At 53.0% G+C, this 17,786-nt stretch overlaps 2 protein-coding genes across 2 annotated transcripts in view; one reads left to right on the forward strand and one right to left on the reverse strand.

Moving 5' to 3' along the window:
* Nucleotides 1–7,122, reverse strand: part of Cpx (synaptic transmission protein complexin) — a 181,074-nt gene extending 173,952 nt beyond the window's left edge. Inside the window, exon 1 of the mRNA XM_076903442.1 lies at nt 6,787–7,122. The gene's annotated coding sequence lies outside the window, so the exon portion shown is untranslated. The remainder of the gene's footprint in view (nt 1–6,786) is intronic.
* LOC143428512 (homeodomain-only protein) overlaps nt 1–17,786 on the forward strand; it is a 123,659-nt gene that overhangs the window by 13,011 nt on the left and 92,862 nt on the right. The gene's annotated exons all lie outside the window — the stretch shown is intronic.

Here is a 17,786-nt window from a genome sequence, read left to right on the forward strand (position 1 = left end):
CTGCCACCGGAAATATTCCCATCGCGTCACTCTTTCGAGGTTTTTTAATATCCCCAGTTCGACATATTTTATATTTAATTAGGGATTACGCGAGAATGAATTTCATCAGCGAGTAACGACGACACATTTCAGAGCGAAAAGGGAGCCAAACGCAGGTCCGCAAATCCCCTGTCCACGGGGGTGTTGAAAATTTGGAAAATTTCGATACTTTTCATACGAACGACGCATAGTTGAACGTATTAATGTCGCGACGTTAATCTCTGCCCGGGCACCCTCCTCTGGATCGCTCCGACGGATTTCAACCCCCGTCCGTGGTCGAAACGAATTACACGGCGCCACGCGAACGACTTCCGGCGATGTAATTAAAAGGGACCCGTGTTGATACGATTGTTAGGAATCGACGATAAGGGGGAGAGAGGATCGAGCCGAATAAAGAGCGAGACAGGGGGAGAGGAAAAGGGCGAGAGAACACGGTCGATCGGGCAGCGATACCGCGAAAGGTCACGGCTCTCCTTGACAAATGGCGTCCTTGCGTCGATGGACTCGCAGCAGTGTCTCGGTGGTCCGCGGGACAGCCAAAGTACATTATAAAAGCATTTGCAGCCCTCGACTGGTTCGCCGCGTAGACACGTGAAAATACGCGAGTCTGAACTTCTCCATCGTTCCAACCCCCTCGTGGGATTTCCGCAGAGCTCGCGTAAGTAGCGGAATCCACGAATTTTATCTTCTCCGGCTGACCGAGGGTCTCGATCGATAATCGAGAAAGCCTGACCAGCGATCGCGAGAGCCACGAAAAGCGTCGCGAACGAGGACGAGCGACGACGATCGCGCGATTGTCATCGAGCAACGCCCTACATTTCTGCACGCGCGTCGCGCGAACGGGGGATGGTCCGAGATCGCCCGCCTCGTGTATGCGGGTGCTTCGCGAGAGGCTTCGGGTGTTCCGGTTGAAACGGAGAAACGGAAGAAAGGAGAAAGAGGCGTAGGAGGATACGAGGAGGATCGATACGCCTTCCATCGGCACGGGTTATCGAGATATCCCGCGCGCGGCGCGCAAAAGATTGCCCGCGCGTCGTTTAATATCGAACAACAACGGTGACCCAATTTCGAAAGATTAATAGGCTTACGGACAGCGTTCGACCTTTGCTCCTTTACGAGATTAAAAGCAAATAGGCAAATATGGACGGATCGATCGCCTCTTCTAGCCGTCCCGAATCCTACCCCTTTTATTTCCGGCGGTCTCCCTCTGTAAAATATAGACAGGAGAGGGGGCGTCGAGGTTGGTTCTGGTACCGAGCATCGCCTCGAGGAGAGTGATTGACCACCTTGGCAAACAACTTTTTGCGATATTAAACCCTGCGACGCGGTGAAATTTTCGCAGAGGTGTATCAATTTGTCTCGTCTATCGCGCGGTGCTCCCGTCGCCGTTGAAACCGGTAATCGCGCGCCGTTGTCGCTGCCAATAATAAGCCCCCGGTATCGCGTAAACGGTGTTTCAATATTCAAACGGCACGCTAAATGTTTCCAATACCAGCGTCCCTGGTCATTTCGCGAGAACGGATTCCCGATCGGCTTTGATCGCGAACGATTACAGGCGCAGGATACGTTGCAGGGCCGCCGGATGTTCGGTGGAATTGCACGCGAAAGTCCCCGCGCATTTGATCGCGACAAGGGGGTTTAATCTTTCGCGCGGGACCAATCGCGTTATCGTGATATAAGCATAATCGAGCTGACGGCGGCGTACACGAGGCGATAGCCCCGATACCGGTGGCTATATTCGAGACCTGATAATCGGCGATAAGCCGTGGCCGGTCGATAATCGAGAGGCTTGGCGCGAGAACCGAGACTCGTCCCGTTGTACGCTCGTTTCGACGCGATCGAATTAGACGCGAGAGGAAGGATGCGTGGGCGATGCGGGCGAAAAAAAGGGAAAAAATGAGGAAATTAACACGCTCGAGCGCTTCCATCCAGTCTGATTCATGGTTCGGGTGAAAGGGAACGCTGGAAGGGTGGCGAGACAAAGGACGAGCGCGAGGATCGAGGACAACGGACGCGAGAAAGAAAAAGCTCACGGTTTTCACCTAGAAATCGACGACTGGCTGCACCTGCCCCTCTCTGTTTGCCTTCCGAACGAAAATATCGCGCCCCAGATACGGCTGCGGGCTAAAAAGTTCGTTCCGTTCCTCTGCGAATAGATTTTTAGTCCACATCCGCCATTTTTCTCTCTTCTCGTAACTTTCGTCATTTTCTCGATGAATTATTAATCACCCTCTGCATAGAACCGAGTTGTTTCCTTTAAAAATCATTTGATACGAACGGCAGTTATCCCCGTCGCGAACTATGGAAGATCTCGAGGTCCATTAAAGTGACCCGGTCAACCCCTGCGACCTTTGCGTGACTTTAGAACAAGCGAGATACGATAAGAGCGGAGTACAGGGGTAGAATTGAAGAAGCTGAACGACGAAATTGTGCTCTATGAATTTTTATGCACGCGGGGTAAATGATATTAGGCATATCGCATTAGCGAAAGTACGTTCGACGTAATGTGCTGTCCACTTTGACTTTTAAATATTAAATTTCCCTCGAAAAGAACAGCTGGAAACCGCGGCGTACCTTTCGTCTGACCCACATTCGGTTCCCCTTTCAGTCGCTGTATTTCATTTCGTGAACGTCTTTCCTCTTTCTCTCCCGGTGTTTTCTAACCGTCCCACGTTCATGGCAGTCCGAAAGGTCGTTTCTGATCGTGGCTCTCCTCGAGATCGTGCCTCGACGTCCAGTAACGCCGCTGTGCTTTCCCACAATGGACGAGCTAACGAGAATTCGGCTGAAACGACCGGTCACCCATCTACCCCTTCCGTCGTTAATTTAATCGAACGTCTTTTAGCCGAGATCCGGTTGGTTACAAAAAACACATCGATAACAAGAGACAGTCGAATCGAAGAGCAGCGACGGAGACATTCCGCGAGCTATCATCGAACTGCTCTAACGGGAAGCGTTCTCGATCGGACAGCTCGAAAAATCGGACGGTTACAGACGCGCCGGCTCGAAATGGCGGACCAAAGGCTGGTCGAAACGAATCGAAAATTCGGAAACACGTTCGGACGCTATCAGAGCAGTTAATTAACCAAATCAAACTACGCACTCGCGGTGTTTCCGCTCGAATCTTTCTGCGTGCGCGATCAAAGAGCCGCAGGCTGGATACGGGCGGGAAAATACAGCGGAACGCGGCAGAAGCAATAAAAAATAAATGAATACACAGCTACAAAAGCTGTAAATTACAATCCGGCTAATACGCGGCCCTTTTCCCAGGCGAACCAACGAACCGGTCGACGGCGCGGCATCCCGATCCCGACCAAGTTCGAATTATCGTTGCGCCCGGGCGAGCTCTCAAAGCCTTTTCAGAATTACTTACGAACTCACGGCCCGGTAAGTCCAGACTGCTCGAAATTAGTTTCCGCGAAAATTCCCGCCGCCATTAGCTATGCGCGCTTCCCGTTTCGTCGAGAGAGAGAGAGAGAGAGAAAGAGAGAGAGAGAGGGGGGCGCGAATTACCCCTTCACCTTCTCCCGTGTTCCCACCCTCCCCCTGACCTTCCCGGATTGCAAGGGCGGGCGAGAAAAAAGCGTCACCGGTAAAATTGCGAGATGGTAACGAGGCCGGTGGCCACGTCTACCGGAAAAATACCATCCAGGAAGTTCGAGGGCTCGTTTCCTCGGATAAACGGTGTTAATACCCACCCTTTTCCCCACGCTGCACCACCTGCTCTCGCTACGCGCGAGCATTCTCGTTATTATTATTAATCTTCCTGGAAACGAATTAATGGATCCGTCGTATTTTACTCGCTTAAACGCCACGCGTTCCCGTATCGGCGTTATCAACGGTATATTTCACGCGTCGTAGCTAGGAAGAACAACGATCTCCCGTGGAACGCGACGCGATACCAATCGAACGTCCGATAATTTGTCAGGCAGGTAGTTCGTTCCTGGACGCGGGAGCCAGTGGTAGGGCACTGCGCCTGGTCGGACAGGGGGAGTCTCGTTGCACGGGCTATCGGTTCCGCTCTCTGGTGACCGGGTTATAAGGACGACGCTTAAAGAATCGTCCCATCGACGGACCAATTCGATACCACTGCCCCGTTATAGAAAATACGACGGTCGATCGTTATTTCCAGCGATGGCCCCTCGCTTATTAAAGGCGATCGACTGGGTCGTCGCGGGTTTCGAGTTCGATAAGAAATCTCGCTACGAATCGTTCTGTCCTGGATTTTGCGCGAGGCGAAGAGGAGGCGAATCTCGAGGACCGCTCGAGGAGCTAATCGCGAGGAGTATTTCGGATCAGGCTCGTAATTCAAGCCCGAGAGGATCCGTTCGAGTTCCTACGCGATCGTGGGACCGTCGCGAACCGTTTAGGAGACCAGCATCAGCCCCCGCGAACGCAGGCTTGAATTACGACTGGGCAATAAGATGGCGTTGGTTAAGAGACGATGGAAGTAAGAAGGAGAAGCCGGTTTTACACGCGATTTATAGGTTCGAGCGAACGACTTGGCTCTAGAAACGGCTGCGGGGCAGCGTGGGGTATCGATTCGGTTCGATTGCCGAAAAATGGTAATGCGGTCGAGCGGAAACGAGACCCCACCGCGTCCCCCCCGCCTTTCAAGAGAGGACGTCTCAATTTCGATGCTACGTGCCCGCAGAAACGGGGCCGCTCTCCGTGCAAGCGGACAGAATTTTCTTAAGGCCACCGAGAGAAGAGCGCGGAGGTGGTGGGGAGCCTCGACTCGTACGAGCTTATATTTCACGGTTAAAAGGACAGGAAAATCCCTTGCTGATAGAGAAAGGGAGTCCAACTCGTCGCGTACGAGCATCCTGGACGACTATTCGAGATGCGATCTAAACAAACTGCCGTCCCGCCTCCGCAGACACCTCACCGTTCACCCTGGCCCCTTTAAATTGTTTCACGTACAGGTACAAGAAGCTATCCAATCCTACCCCGGTCTGTCCGCGTGAAGAGGGATGATCCCGCGAGAGATCGACGAAAGAATTCTCGCGCTGTGGTAGGGACGGACGGATGGCGGATGCCATCGCGTCCCGGTGACGTTTCCGTGATTCATGGATCCACGGGTCGAGAAGAACCGCAGCCAGCGTCGAACGGCTCGGAATGGCGCGGAGGGGTACGAGGCCGGAACCGCGACAGACCGTCCGTGATTCATTGCGGCCGAGTTAAGCCTATTCGCATAATCAGACAGCGACGTATCACCTCTGCCATTAATTACGGGGCCGTGCAACAACGCGCATTTATCAAGCGAAACGGCCGGAGAGCAAGCAGAGATTAGATAGCCAGACGCGGAGCTGGCAAATGGTTACGTCAACGGCGAATCGAACGTTACGATCGATTATCGCGAGGCGAGGAGGCCGACGAAGACGGCGGAGGAGTTTGTATTAAAGGACGAGAGTTTACACCTTGGCATTGAACGGGGTTGTACAGTTTCTTGGAGAAGGGAAGGGACTCGAACTTCTCGAGTCCTAAGGGCGCGCAGACGATTCTGCGACTCGAGGGCGAACAAGTGGAATCTCGCCGTAATGCCCCGAGTTTCCAGCTTTGAATATCACTCGCACTTGGCGAACTCGAAACTTTTCGTGGCACGCTGAAGAACTTTGTTCGAAAGGATGCGCCGTTGAGGTAGGAGGGTGTACAAATTTCGCGCGATACGAGACGAACGAGAGGTCGGCCTGATACGCTGCGAGGACGCGGATGAACCTCGCGAGTCCTCGATTAATCAGCTCGCGAGAACAACCAGCGAAAGAAACGACGAGGGGAAGATCGAGAGGACGGTTGCACCTAGCGAACGGAATTCGTTCGCGGCGCAGAAACGCACGTAAATACCTGCAGGAATCGGTTCTTGAATTAGACATCGATCTAAACGGATTATCCTCTCGCAGCAACGAACGATTCTCCACCTATCTCTCTGCCTCTTCACCCCCTCGATACATTCGCTACGTCCCATCCAGCGCTCGTGCATCGCGCAGAAATGGTTCCCTTTTAACTGCCACTCAATTTAAGATCCTCGGAAACTACATTTCCCTAATGGAACCCGATAACCAGACCGATAACACTGCGTTAACGTAACGCTGGTCTGTTTTCGAGCGCAGCTTCGTACGCTTCAACCCCCGTAAATATTGCATCTCGATGGATCGTCGAGCGTCTCGTTGACCAGCTCGATCGGAATCGATCGATCGATCGATCGATCGATCGTGCAGAGGCAATCGGTGGCGATCGACAGAGCGGTTACGGTGTGCGAAACGAGACGAAAGGGGTGGCAGACGCGAGACGCGGTAACAATGTGTGCGGGTTGCCGCGGGTAAATGCGCGCGTTGCAAGGAGACTTTGACGACGGGCTGCCGGTGGAAAGGCAGACGAGCACGGGAGCGTCGACGGGTTCGCGGCCGGGAAAAGCAAGCTGCGTTCGAGATCGATGAGGGAGAGACCTGCAGCGGCCTAACCCTTGCGTTTTATCGAGCCGCGTTGCCTCTCGCACGACCGGCGGCCACGGAAAAGAGAGAGAGCTGGAAGATACGCGGCGGCTAGGCGGGTGCCAGTCCAGCCGCGACGCGTTCGAAAAGTTTCGACGGGAACCACGCGGCTCCCGGTCCTTGCTCGCCGCGATAAACAAAGAGCAAAAGGGAACACTCGCTGCTTTCTGTACCATCGAACGGATAGGAGGGCAAGAGAATGCTAGAGGTGCGTTCACTGTCGGCGGATGATTCGGTGGAAACGTGACTCACTCACCTGTACTTTCGATCGCTGATCACACCGCGTCGAGGGTCGAAGCCGTGGTACAACCGGAGTGGTGGCTCGTAAAACGGCGTACTCGGACTACCGGCGAGCAGGACGACGACGACGACGTCCGTACGAGTCTCACGTTTAGACTACGTGCGTCTCCCCGGTCGTTGGTGGCGGTGACAGCGGGTGGTGGATGGCGCCGGTGGTGGTGGTAGCGGCGACGGCGGCGTCGAGGGGGCGCCGGAGGAGTCGTGCCGCCGCTGGTGGTGGTAGTCGGGTAGCGGCGGTAGTGGTGGATGCTTTCTGTCCTTCGAACCGGGAAAAGGAAGGGATGCGAGAGAGATAGAGGGAATGAGAGTGTGTGTGTGTGAGAGAGAGAGAGAGATAGGTAGAGAAAGACGGGGAGTGAGGACCGATGTGATCGAAGTCTCGTGGCAAACGGTCGTGGACTGAGTGAACCCCGAGTTCCGACTGAGAGCGGCCGTGTTGCCGTCGCGGCGACGCTGGCGCCGCGACGCGGAGGGTGAACGAATCACCATCGATCCATCGTAAATGGTATGGGGTGCGCTCCGCGGGAGACGAGGGAGAGAAAGAGAGATAGAGCGGGACAGAGGCGAGAGAAGGGGTTGGGTGCAGCGTTGGAGGGTCGAAGAGGGTGCACGACCAACGGAACCCTACCGTCGTGTGTTCGAGAGGAAGAGGGAGAGGGAGAGCGACGATTCGAGTTGGGACGAGGGCGGGGCGTACGCGTACCACACGTTCCTATCTCTATGTCTATACCAGTGCCTTTTCCTCCTCTCTCTCTCTTTCTCTCTCTCTTTCCCTTCTTCGTGTCCTCCCTTCTCTGTCGGCACCCTACCTTCGCACGCCGCCGTCTTTATCCGTTATTTACCACCCTCTACCTTGCCTCGGACGCGGAGTGTCCCACGGCACTTGTCCATTTCTACGTTTGCTGCCTATATTTTAATATTTTCTTTATACGCCCTGCGCCCTTCGAGAGCCGGCTTTGTGCTCGTTCGATTAATTTCCTCCTCCGTCCCCCTCTGCTTTTTTCTATAACGCATCTCGTCTGCCGAATACCGGCATCCTCCGACCGCCTCTTCGCCACCCCCCTTAGTCTTCCTCGTTTATATTCGGTCCGCCGTTTCCGCTTCGTCGTTTCTTAGCCGAACGTTGTGCAGGTGCGCCAGCTTCGAAACTATCGACGGACAGCCTTGCAGTTAGAATGCACTTCCGGGGAACTTTGCTTGCACGGAGCCGCGAGGAAGAAAAAATGAGAACAAACGCCAAGGGTATATAGGTCGAGGAACTAGGAGGGTGCGATTTTGGCTGCAGCGCGAGACGCCTCTCGACACGTAGGCGATCGGTGAAAACGCGAGCTGGCCAGTTATTCCTCGTCGACGGAACGCGTTCGAACGCTCGACACTCGGCGCGGTATTGCGCGTTTTATGAATCGATAAAAGAAGCGCGTCGGCCGCCCGTGTTGTTTCCCTTCCCTCATCCGGCTCGATACCTAATGCGGATACACGCCTCGTTCGCGCGATCCCGTCCGGGCCGATAAAAGACGCTCGCTTATATCGCCTTGGGATCCATTAAGCAAACGCAACGTTTCCGCGTCGCCTGAACGTTTTTTCAGCCGAGAGCGCGCGCCGCGGAGGAACGTAAATCTGGGTCGGCGATGCTCTGAATAGAGGAGGCTGACAGGGGGACGAGGACGCGTACGCGGGGGTGGATGCTGTCGCGATATTTTTTTTAAGGCCGTCTTTAGAGTCCAGCTGTCGTTCGCGTTCAACGGGAAGAAGAAAAGGGGGTGGAAAAATAAAACAGCCGGGAATACGCGATGCGCGAGTGGGACACGCGCGCGTCCCATTAACCGCGCGCTTCTATTGCATTAAATTAATTATCCTCGCGCGGAGACTCTAATATCGGCAATTATCCTGAAAATTTTACGAGAGAGCCATTCGACGCGCATAGCTCTGCATGAATCACGCGTACCGATTCGACGACAAATCGACGGGCATTGAAAGGTGGCGGCGGAACAGAAATTCATCAGCGCGATGGCAAATGGCGGCAAACTCGAGGCAATCTGTTCGATTGCTTATCGCTGGCTGCTCGTCCACCATCCACGACACGCTTTATTTCGATTATAATTGAAGCCCAGCGCGCGCGGAGGACGGCAGAGGAACGTCGAGGGTGACGGTCGCTCGAAGCTGGAGTGACCGCGGTGAGACGTGTCACTGGCAGCGCGAAAACAACCCTGATAGGGAAACGTCGGACGCATCTTTCGGTACGGCGAGAGATCCTTACGCAAAACCATGGAACGGGCGTCCTCCTCGACAGGCTGCCAGGAAATTACGTAATTTCCTCGCGTTCTGCCAGCAGCTGAACGGTTCGCGCGAGACAACCGGTCGCCTCGGTATATCGAGTCCCTAATCGAATCAATAATTACGGGATACCACGCGCGGAGAGGAAAGAACGATCCTTCGAACGGCGCGCGAGGCTTTGTCGCGACCGGAAAGGGAACGGCGGCCATTCAGAGCGCCGGAGAAGAAATCGCGGCCGAGTCGAAACCGTGATACCGCTGTGAAAGGAACGCGCGTGTCTCTCCGCGTACGCGCGACACAAAGGCGGACAATGTCTCTCCGCGCGGAATCCTTCCTTTTTTTTTCTCTCTCGATCTCGTTATTTTAGGAAACCTCGCCGCTCCACTTTTTCCCGCAACTTTTCCAAAGCGTCGCGTCGCAAACGGGTGAAACTTCCATCGTCGTCGTCGTCTCTTAACTTGTACGAAGAGGAAACGGTCCGTCTCGTTGTCGCGCGAATTACTGTGGATTAGATCGCCACGGTCGATGGCGAGGAGAGAAAGAATCGTGGCTTGATACGACACGAGGAATTCGATCTGTCTGATCGTGCGTTCCTCGTGGCAGAGACGGGAATGTGAAAATAGAACGGGAAGTTCGTAGGTGCGTATGGATTCCCGATGTTCCCTCGGATGCCCGCCAGACTTTGGTTCCAGGAGATACCGCTGGAATCACGTCCCGAGACTGGCGGAGTGCAAATCCATGTTAGTGGTATAACACTCTGCTATAAGTCTCGGAATTATGTGGACCGTGATAAGCATGCTGAAAAGCACGAGAAAACGCGATTACGTTTGGGACGTTCAGCGTTGAATTGTTTCGTCGCGTAGACTTTTCATTGGCTCGGTTCGACGGTATGACCGAAGGGCGAAGGGTGCGTATCGCTGCGAGATCTCGTATGAAGGACCTTGTTTCGATCTGTTTGCCCTCCGTATCTACTCACAGGACCACCGAGTTCTACTTGGAGAATCGGTTAACGCGACTCCAGACACGTAGCGTCAACGGAGCGTTAAATTTAATTAATAATTCCCATCTAATATCCTGCCGCGTTTACGAGCTACATCAACGGATGCTGTCTCCAGAAAAGGGAATCAGGCATCGCTCGAAAACCGAGCGACACTTTGGACCAGCCCAGACGTGTGCGTACACGCGCTAAAGATATCCCCTTTAAACATAGTTGAACATAGTTCAAAGCCAGCGGTAATTTATTGATCCGCGCGGCGTGTTCAATCCGCTTTCAGAGATTAAGCGAAGGTTCGCGTAACAAAGAGGTTAACTGGGCGTCCCCTTCGCCAACGGTCACCCATTTTCGCGTCCCGCCGCCGACTCTTCCGCCGAAAGCGCTCGCGGATGGTGAGAAATCGACAGGAGGAGCGGACGGGGGACGTCGCGCAAGGAATCTCGCACCTGCCGTCGTGGCGTCGCCGTGTGGACACACGTCGAGGGCCGTTTCTAGGATCCCACGAGCCTCGACGTCGGTCCGCAAACGGACGTAAGCAAATTGTCAACACCCTTTGACTATCGAGTGTAAGGGAACGGAATTGAACCGAGACGCTGGCTGCTTGCAGGCAGTCGAAGTGTAGACGCGACGTTAGACGCGCACAGAGGGTCGAATCTGGAAAATCACACGGCCCCTCTGGCTGGCATTTAATTCATTAACGATTCGTCCGCCACGTTGTGTCTCTCGCCGTCCCGCTAACGAGCACCCTGGCGCTTTCTCGCGACGGAACGACATTGAAGAAGAGCTACAAATTCAACGCGTCCACCCTAAATCTCGGATATTTCGGGAGAAGATTGCAATTTTAATCGTGTCACGAAGAAACGCCCGCAATTTCGTGTACAGAGACTTCCGTTCGTTCGCATGATCGTACCAATGATGGTTTGCGGGTTATCCAACTGTTCTCAAGGAGACACCAATGGCAGAGGCGCCCAGGAGGGTTGTTCAATAAAATCTCCAGGCGTTGTTAGAAATGCAGTCGACCGTACGGTCCGATCTAATACGGGCATCGCCGATGAAAAATTGCTGCGAATGAAAGCAATAACCGGCATTCTTTGTCGCGGCGGTCGTTTAATAAAAGACGCGTTAGCCTCTGCCGAAAGGCATCGATCGGGGATATTAGATTCCCGGTTGCTCGCGTTTACGCAGCCAGAAGGTGTAGAAACCCTTCTAAGCGGTTCGTTAATTAAACTTTCGTTGCAACGATCCATCTATGAACTTGTTGATCAGCGATGCTTCACGATATTTGAGACAATTACGATTCAGTCGTACGCTGTGGAACACTTGATTCAAAATAGGGGTTGAAAAGGGGTGAGAACGATGTATAATTGCCAAATGAACGACGCTGGAAATATAGCTCTGAGATAAAGCGTCATTTTAATTGAGAGTATTCAGTTTAAACGGCACGCAAAAAAAGGCTGGCTAATTTTGTCTCGATTTAGCTCTCCATCGTCCTTCGAGGTTCTTCGATAGCGTTAGTAGACGCCTCAGTCGACGCGCGATGGATACCATTGTCTCATCTCTGGGAAAGGAGGTTTAAGGTTCAAGAGAGCAATTTGAAAAATTGTTCCACGCGAAGGATGATTTAATTTCCATCTGGAGAGATTGCGGTTCGTGGAATAAATCGAGTGCAAAGTAGTCACGGCGACCTCCGCCAGTAGAATGGATAAACTGAAAGAGAATGGAGTTGATAAGTGAGAGACCTGCAGTAGTCCGTGCTCCTCGCGTCGATTTCGATCTCTGTAATTTCTAATTAATTCAGTCTCTCGCATTTTCTTGAAAAAAAAAAGAGGAAGAAAGAAGAAGAACTGGTATCCCGTTCGTCCCATTTTCGGTTCGCGACAATACACATTTCACAGCCGCCTCTCGGGCGCTGTGGGAGTTTCGTTTCGCTCCTCGCGGAGTCTTTTACTTTCCGCTGGAGGCGACGGATTATCGTCCGTGATGAATAGCGCGGATTAACGCGAAAGACCGCGAACCACGGCCGCCGGTGCGTTGCATTGTTCCACGTTTATGGCACTCCTTAGCATTTTTGCAAAACTTCCTTCGTTTCAATAACAAACGCGACAGGAAAGATATTGCAGTCTTGACACGGGGCATCAAGGATGCAAAATGGAGAATAGATGGTAGATAAACTATGGTAGTAATTGCTCTCGGTATTGTAATAAAAGTGATTGCCTGCGTGCTCGCGGCTCAAAATCCATTCACCGTCCGTTCACGCGCGGCCGGCCAATTTCGTTTCCCCCCCCGCTCGAAACCGGGGGAGGAAAAGGGGAAAAAACGAGTGGACGCGTTCCATAGCGACCGGGTCCTTCTATTTTTTTTTTTTTTTTTCTCTTTTTTCGAGCACTATCGCGCACTATTTTCTCCCAGCTTTTCAGACGGGGAAAAGGAAAAAGCGATGGACGGCTCAGCTTTTACAAGGTCGTCGAATGGAACTGGAAATATCGAAAATTGCCAGTGGCCGCGGGATGACGCAAGATCGTGACGAAATCGACCGATGACTACCGGAAAAGGTTAACGCTCCGTTGTTTTTGATAAACATCGAAACCAGCTAGAGAAAGTGACGAAAAGTGTCTCGGTTCGATGCGGATGGCGTTCGCGATGCCTCGAGGGGTGGCGGTAAAGGACGCGAGGATTCGGCTAGGTCGATGCGTTTCCTTAAACCCGGAGAAAGTGTGCGGAGCAGAGTTTGGAACGTTTAAGGTGGACAGAAGGCGAGTCCAGCGTGTGTCTTCTTCCTTCCTCGACTGGTGGTCGGTCAACGTCGAGTGAGAGGGAACTCTCGAATCCGCCAAGGACGGGAGCATCTTCATCGCGTCTGATCGAGGCTCGACTCTCTCGCCTCGTCCAGCAATTTCCACGAACAACCGGGGAAACAGCCGCGTAATCGCGGCATCGATCGTGAAATGGCGCGTATGAATGAGCGGTTCGCCTCGTTCCTTCTCCGGCTCGTTTCTAATTACGCGGCGAGCTCTCGACGGTCGAACATCGAGTTCCACCGGTTACTTTGGCTCCGCGCTGGTTACCGAATCCATTAAATAATCGTTAGCCGCGGCGGCAGTGATATAACGCTGCAACCGCCGCGATTTACTATATAAAGTAGGCGCGCGTACGTGCCTTTAGACGGCGCGTTACGACATGGAAGCCATTCTCGAGGTACCCTCATCTCCGCGAGAGGATGCCGGGGCATCCGAGAATGGAATCTCGGCGGCAACCAGGACCGAATCGGTCGTACGTCTCGCGAGTAACATCGCTCGGGGCGACTTCTCGCGTTCCCATCGCGCGTATTAAATCCGCGTCCGAGCCAACAGCCGACGCCATTGCCGATCGATGATCGAAGGGAGAAAGTAACCGCGCGACGTACGTACTTTCCTACGGCCACGATTTTGTTTTGATCGAACTTTCGCTGTCCCGCGAAATTTCTACCCACTCGTCGAGTCGCGCGCCATTTCTCTTTCGCCCCGAGCGACTTTATAATACAGCGATCCTCGATTCGACTGTTCAATAGGTTCTACAATGACGCTTCGTTCCTCTTTTGCGAGGATGTCGAGCTCGAACGGTCTAGACGCCCATTATACACGGCTGCACGATGATCCGGACAGAAAATTCCACGTCGTTCCTCTTCGTGGGATACGGGGAGACCTTCGACGCTTCAAAGATCGCGACCTCCAACCGGACAGACTTGAATTATGGCTTACACGGTCCCGCGAGGCGGAGAACGAAACTTGCTCTCGGCGCGAGCTTCTTTTGGTTCTCTTTGGGAATTATTTTCGAGTCCAGAGTCTCGAGCGACCCGATGGACCCGTGTCTAGACGCAGACAGACGAACAGATGAATAGACAGCGCGACTTTCGCCTGCGATCGAGCCTTAACTCTCGATTTATGATCTCGCGAGCCCTGGCTGCGAAACTTTTAGTTGTGGCTTTTGTACGAGTCGGTGGGCGATTTTCGCGGATCGTATCTGGTGAAGTTGTCCACGACGGCGGTCAGTCGTTGTGGAAGCGAGTCAGGTATTAACGATCGTCGCCGCGATGTCCCTTGCGATCCGATCTGATCCGCGATGCCGTCAGACTCTGTAATCCCCGGTTGTTTTCCGTCGTAAATCACGATCGTTCGTTTCGATCGGCCGCAGATGTTAATATTGCTAACTTACTCGATGCTATCGATCCTCTTCTTGCGTTCTATAATTAATCGCTAATGGGTTTAATCGTGCGCGCAGGCCTCTCGCGACTTTTACCCGACCGGACGCGCAACGAGTTCGCGGAACGATCGGATTCTCGATCCTGATTTTTCGGACAATGACGCGACGGGAGGTATTCTTATTTTACCGTTTCTTCGAAAATAGCGTCCCATTCGCGAATTTGAGGTAAACAAGTTTCAGATTCTTCCAATTCCAGACGGGGGGAATGACTTACTAAATTATTCAACATCCTAATCATCCAATAAAATTAGAATCTGTTGAACAGTGTAGAACTTTGAGATAATTTTAATCACCTCAAAACTCACCGCCATCGAAACCACGGTGCACTGAATCGATACTGCTACGATACTAAACTGATAAGGGCGCTCGAAAGCCACCAAAACGGCGTGGCGCAAAACTGCATAAGTGGATAGCTTCGTCCGGTACCACGACCACGATTGAATCACGATTTTGTACCAATTAAACCCTTCGTTAAGCCCTCGCTGCGGCTAATTCTAATAAAAACCGAAACGCCGATTCGACGTCGATCGATAATTTTATCTAAACGACCGGTGGCCACCGCCACGGTCGGAATTGAATTTATTCACTCATCAATTTACCGGAGTAATTTGCCAGCAGAACAGGACCAGTGGAACGTAGGATCGAATTATTCCGTCGCTGTTACAACGCTATCGTAACAGCGACACGCGACGCGTAGAATATCAGATTCGAAACGGACGCGTAGCGTCCCGCGAGCGACTCTTTTTCCCTCCTTTCGCGGGGGAAGGACGCTAATTGCGTTTAATCGGCGACAAACAAGTTCGCGCCGCCTTTCGTTCTCCAACCGCAACGCGTACGAAGACCTTGCGAAATTCGGCGGCACTGGCGAACGGTTCGCCACTTTTGTAACGCGCGTTCCGCGGGAACTGGGTTAGGAGAATTCCCCCGTCAACTGGGTCGGCGTAATTACTCAAATTGCCGTCAAACCCTATTCTCCCCGTCCGCGGGACACAATCGCGAACGATACCCCTCTTTGAACGCGATCGTCGAGTTTTTACCTCGAGAATTCCATCATGAACGAAGGAACAGCTACGAGAGCGCAGCCGATACCAAAGTCGTTCGCCAATCCGTCGTCGTACAATGAAAATCCGACAGCCGTCGAGGACGACTGACGATGGACGCCTGATTCTACAAGAAACGTCCATCCCACCCTATCGAGGGTGCTCCCGTGTCGACTTTCCTTCCACTTGGCGCGAGTACACCGCGAGCGTTGCCGTAACTCGCGTAGCGTGCGATTCCACGGGCGAACCGCGGAGGATTCCGTGCACTTAGTAGAGCAGGAACGAAACGAGCCGCGTAAACTCACCTCCACCGACTTTTCACAGTCCCCGCGACACGATCGAGCGGAGCTGGATCGAAGGCGAGCCGCTCGATCCTCGAACGATCTCAACGATCCAAGGACGCATCCTCGACAGAAGTCACCCGAGGCCGTCGCCAACGGAGCTTCCCTGGAGTCTTCCGCTCGCCCATCAACTGTTACAAGCGTCGTCGAGTCCGTTTACCAGCTCCAAGTTAGCCATCGGACGCTCCACTTTCCGGACAATAACACCGTTCGTCGGAACGTCGACGGCCTCGCGTCGAAACGTTTCGAACGCACCGCGGTGCAATCAAGTAGAAAAGACCGCGTATTCACCGGGCAAACTAGTCTGCAGACGATATTAGAAAATTGTCGGTCATTTCCTATAATACCGGCCAGCCGTATTATTCCGTAAACAAAACCGTAACTACCGCACGTATTTACTGCAATTTCCTGTTACCTCCCAGATCCCTTTGAGGCACCGGTGATTTCATTTCCGTCTCTCGTTGATCCGAACGGCGGTTAATTAAAGGAACGCCAGTCCGTTCTGCGTAAAACGGTTAAACGCGGAAGAAAGTGGATTTTTCCTTCGCGACGCGGGATCGAGCGGGTCGTGGTTTTCACCATCCACGGGAGGGAACGGGGACGACGACGCTCGACCGGCCGGGTTCTCCAACCGCGAACACTTTTCTGGCTCCCGTGGAGAACAGCCGAGTGAGTAGGAACGGTAAATTGTATCGGCTGGTCGTAATTTTACTATTATCGCGGCGAAATTGCACGGTGCGACCGCTCGACCGTGCGGGTAACCTTGATTCGGTGGATCCGGAGCAGCGGAGGCCTTCGGTTACCAGCGCTTCGTCCGCGAGGAGTCGCGCGTAATTAAGACGGCCCGGGGAATCGTAAAACGAGTTACTTCCACGAGCGAACCAGCGGTAAAATGGTTTATTAACGTACACTCGGGACCAGTGAACTGTACTTTGGCTGCGTTATGCAGCGGCGAGTTCTTATTCGAATGCACGGTGTCGCGTCCGGCTCTAAAAATGGTAGCGAATTTTTGTGGTACCCGGAAGGAACTATGATCCGCGAATTATTCTCGTCCTCCTTTTATACTCTTGCGTACAGTATTCCCTCGAGTAATTCTTTCGAGGTACTCGTGAAAATTCACTGTCCATCAGTTTGCTTCGAAATCGCCGCTGGAATGTAGATCGATCGACAACAAGGACGAGGATCGTTCCTCGAGATCCGTTTCTTCGTTTCGAACAGAATTGCGCGAGCCAACGCGAACGACGCGGCATCAATCATCTCCGCGTGCATCGGCCAGCGTGATGCTCGCATTCAAGAGCAATCGTTCGCGGTTAATCGAGCAAACGAGTGTTTAATTAGTCAAGCGACACGTACGATCGTCCATTTCGGTGATGAGAGGTCCACAATCCGTTGGTTTCGAGTGAAATTTCGCGGAGAAAGTTTATCGTAGCGCGTAAAAAGCGCTCGTCTCGAACCTGATCAGCCATCTCCTCGCAGAACCGGAAACGAGCCGGCGTTTAATTGGTAGCGGCGCGTTTCCTGCGCGCAACTCGTGCATGCGATCGCGACCGTGCGTACGTAGACCGGTTGCACGCGAGTCCACGCGCAACTCTGCACGGGTCAAGGAGTTCGAGTGAAAGTATTAAATATCAACGGTGGCCACCGGGTAGATCTTCCGCGCGTTCGCCTCTCGTGCGAACCGCGTCGTTTCTTCGGCTCTCCCAAGTGGAAAAACGAGCCGCGATTAATGAACGATCGACATGCTGAACACCTTCGAGAGGGAAGAGAGTATCGCTCGCTGGATAAAGTGTCGACAGATAAATTATAATTATGTTTGCGCCGCCACTTCGAGCCGTCTCGTTGCAAGTCAAATCGCGTGTCAGCTCTCCTGAGCCAATAAATCGAGCCTACTTAATTCCATTCGCGAGCGTATCAGCGCCGTCGAGTCGTTCGCAGGATTTCCACGGGTCCGTTAAAAATTCGCTGACCGTTTGCGTGGACGTTGTACCCTCCTTCCAGGTTTCTGGTAATAGGAACGCAGTTGCGCTCGCGAAGCGAAATGAAAAAAATAAATTTAAGAACGCGCGTT

Source organism: Xylocopa sonorina, chromosome 10 (assembly GCF_050948175.1).
Source record: "Xylocopa sonorina isolate GNS202 chromosome 10, iyXylSono1_principal, whole genome shotgun sequence".
In the NCBI taxonomy this organism is placed as follows: domain Eukaryota; kingdom Metazoa; phylum Arthropoda; class Insecta; order Hymenoptera; family Apidae; genus Xylocopa; species Xylocopa sonorina.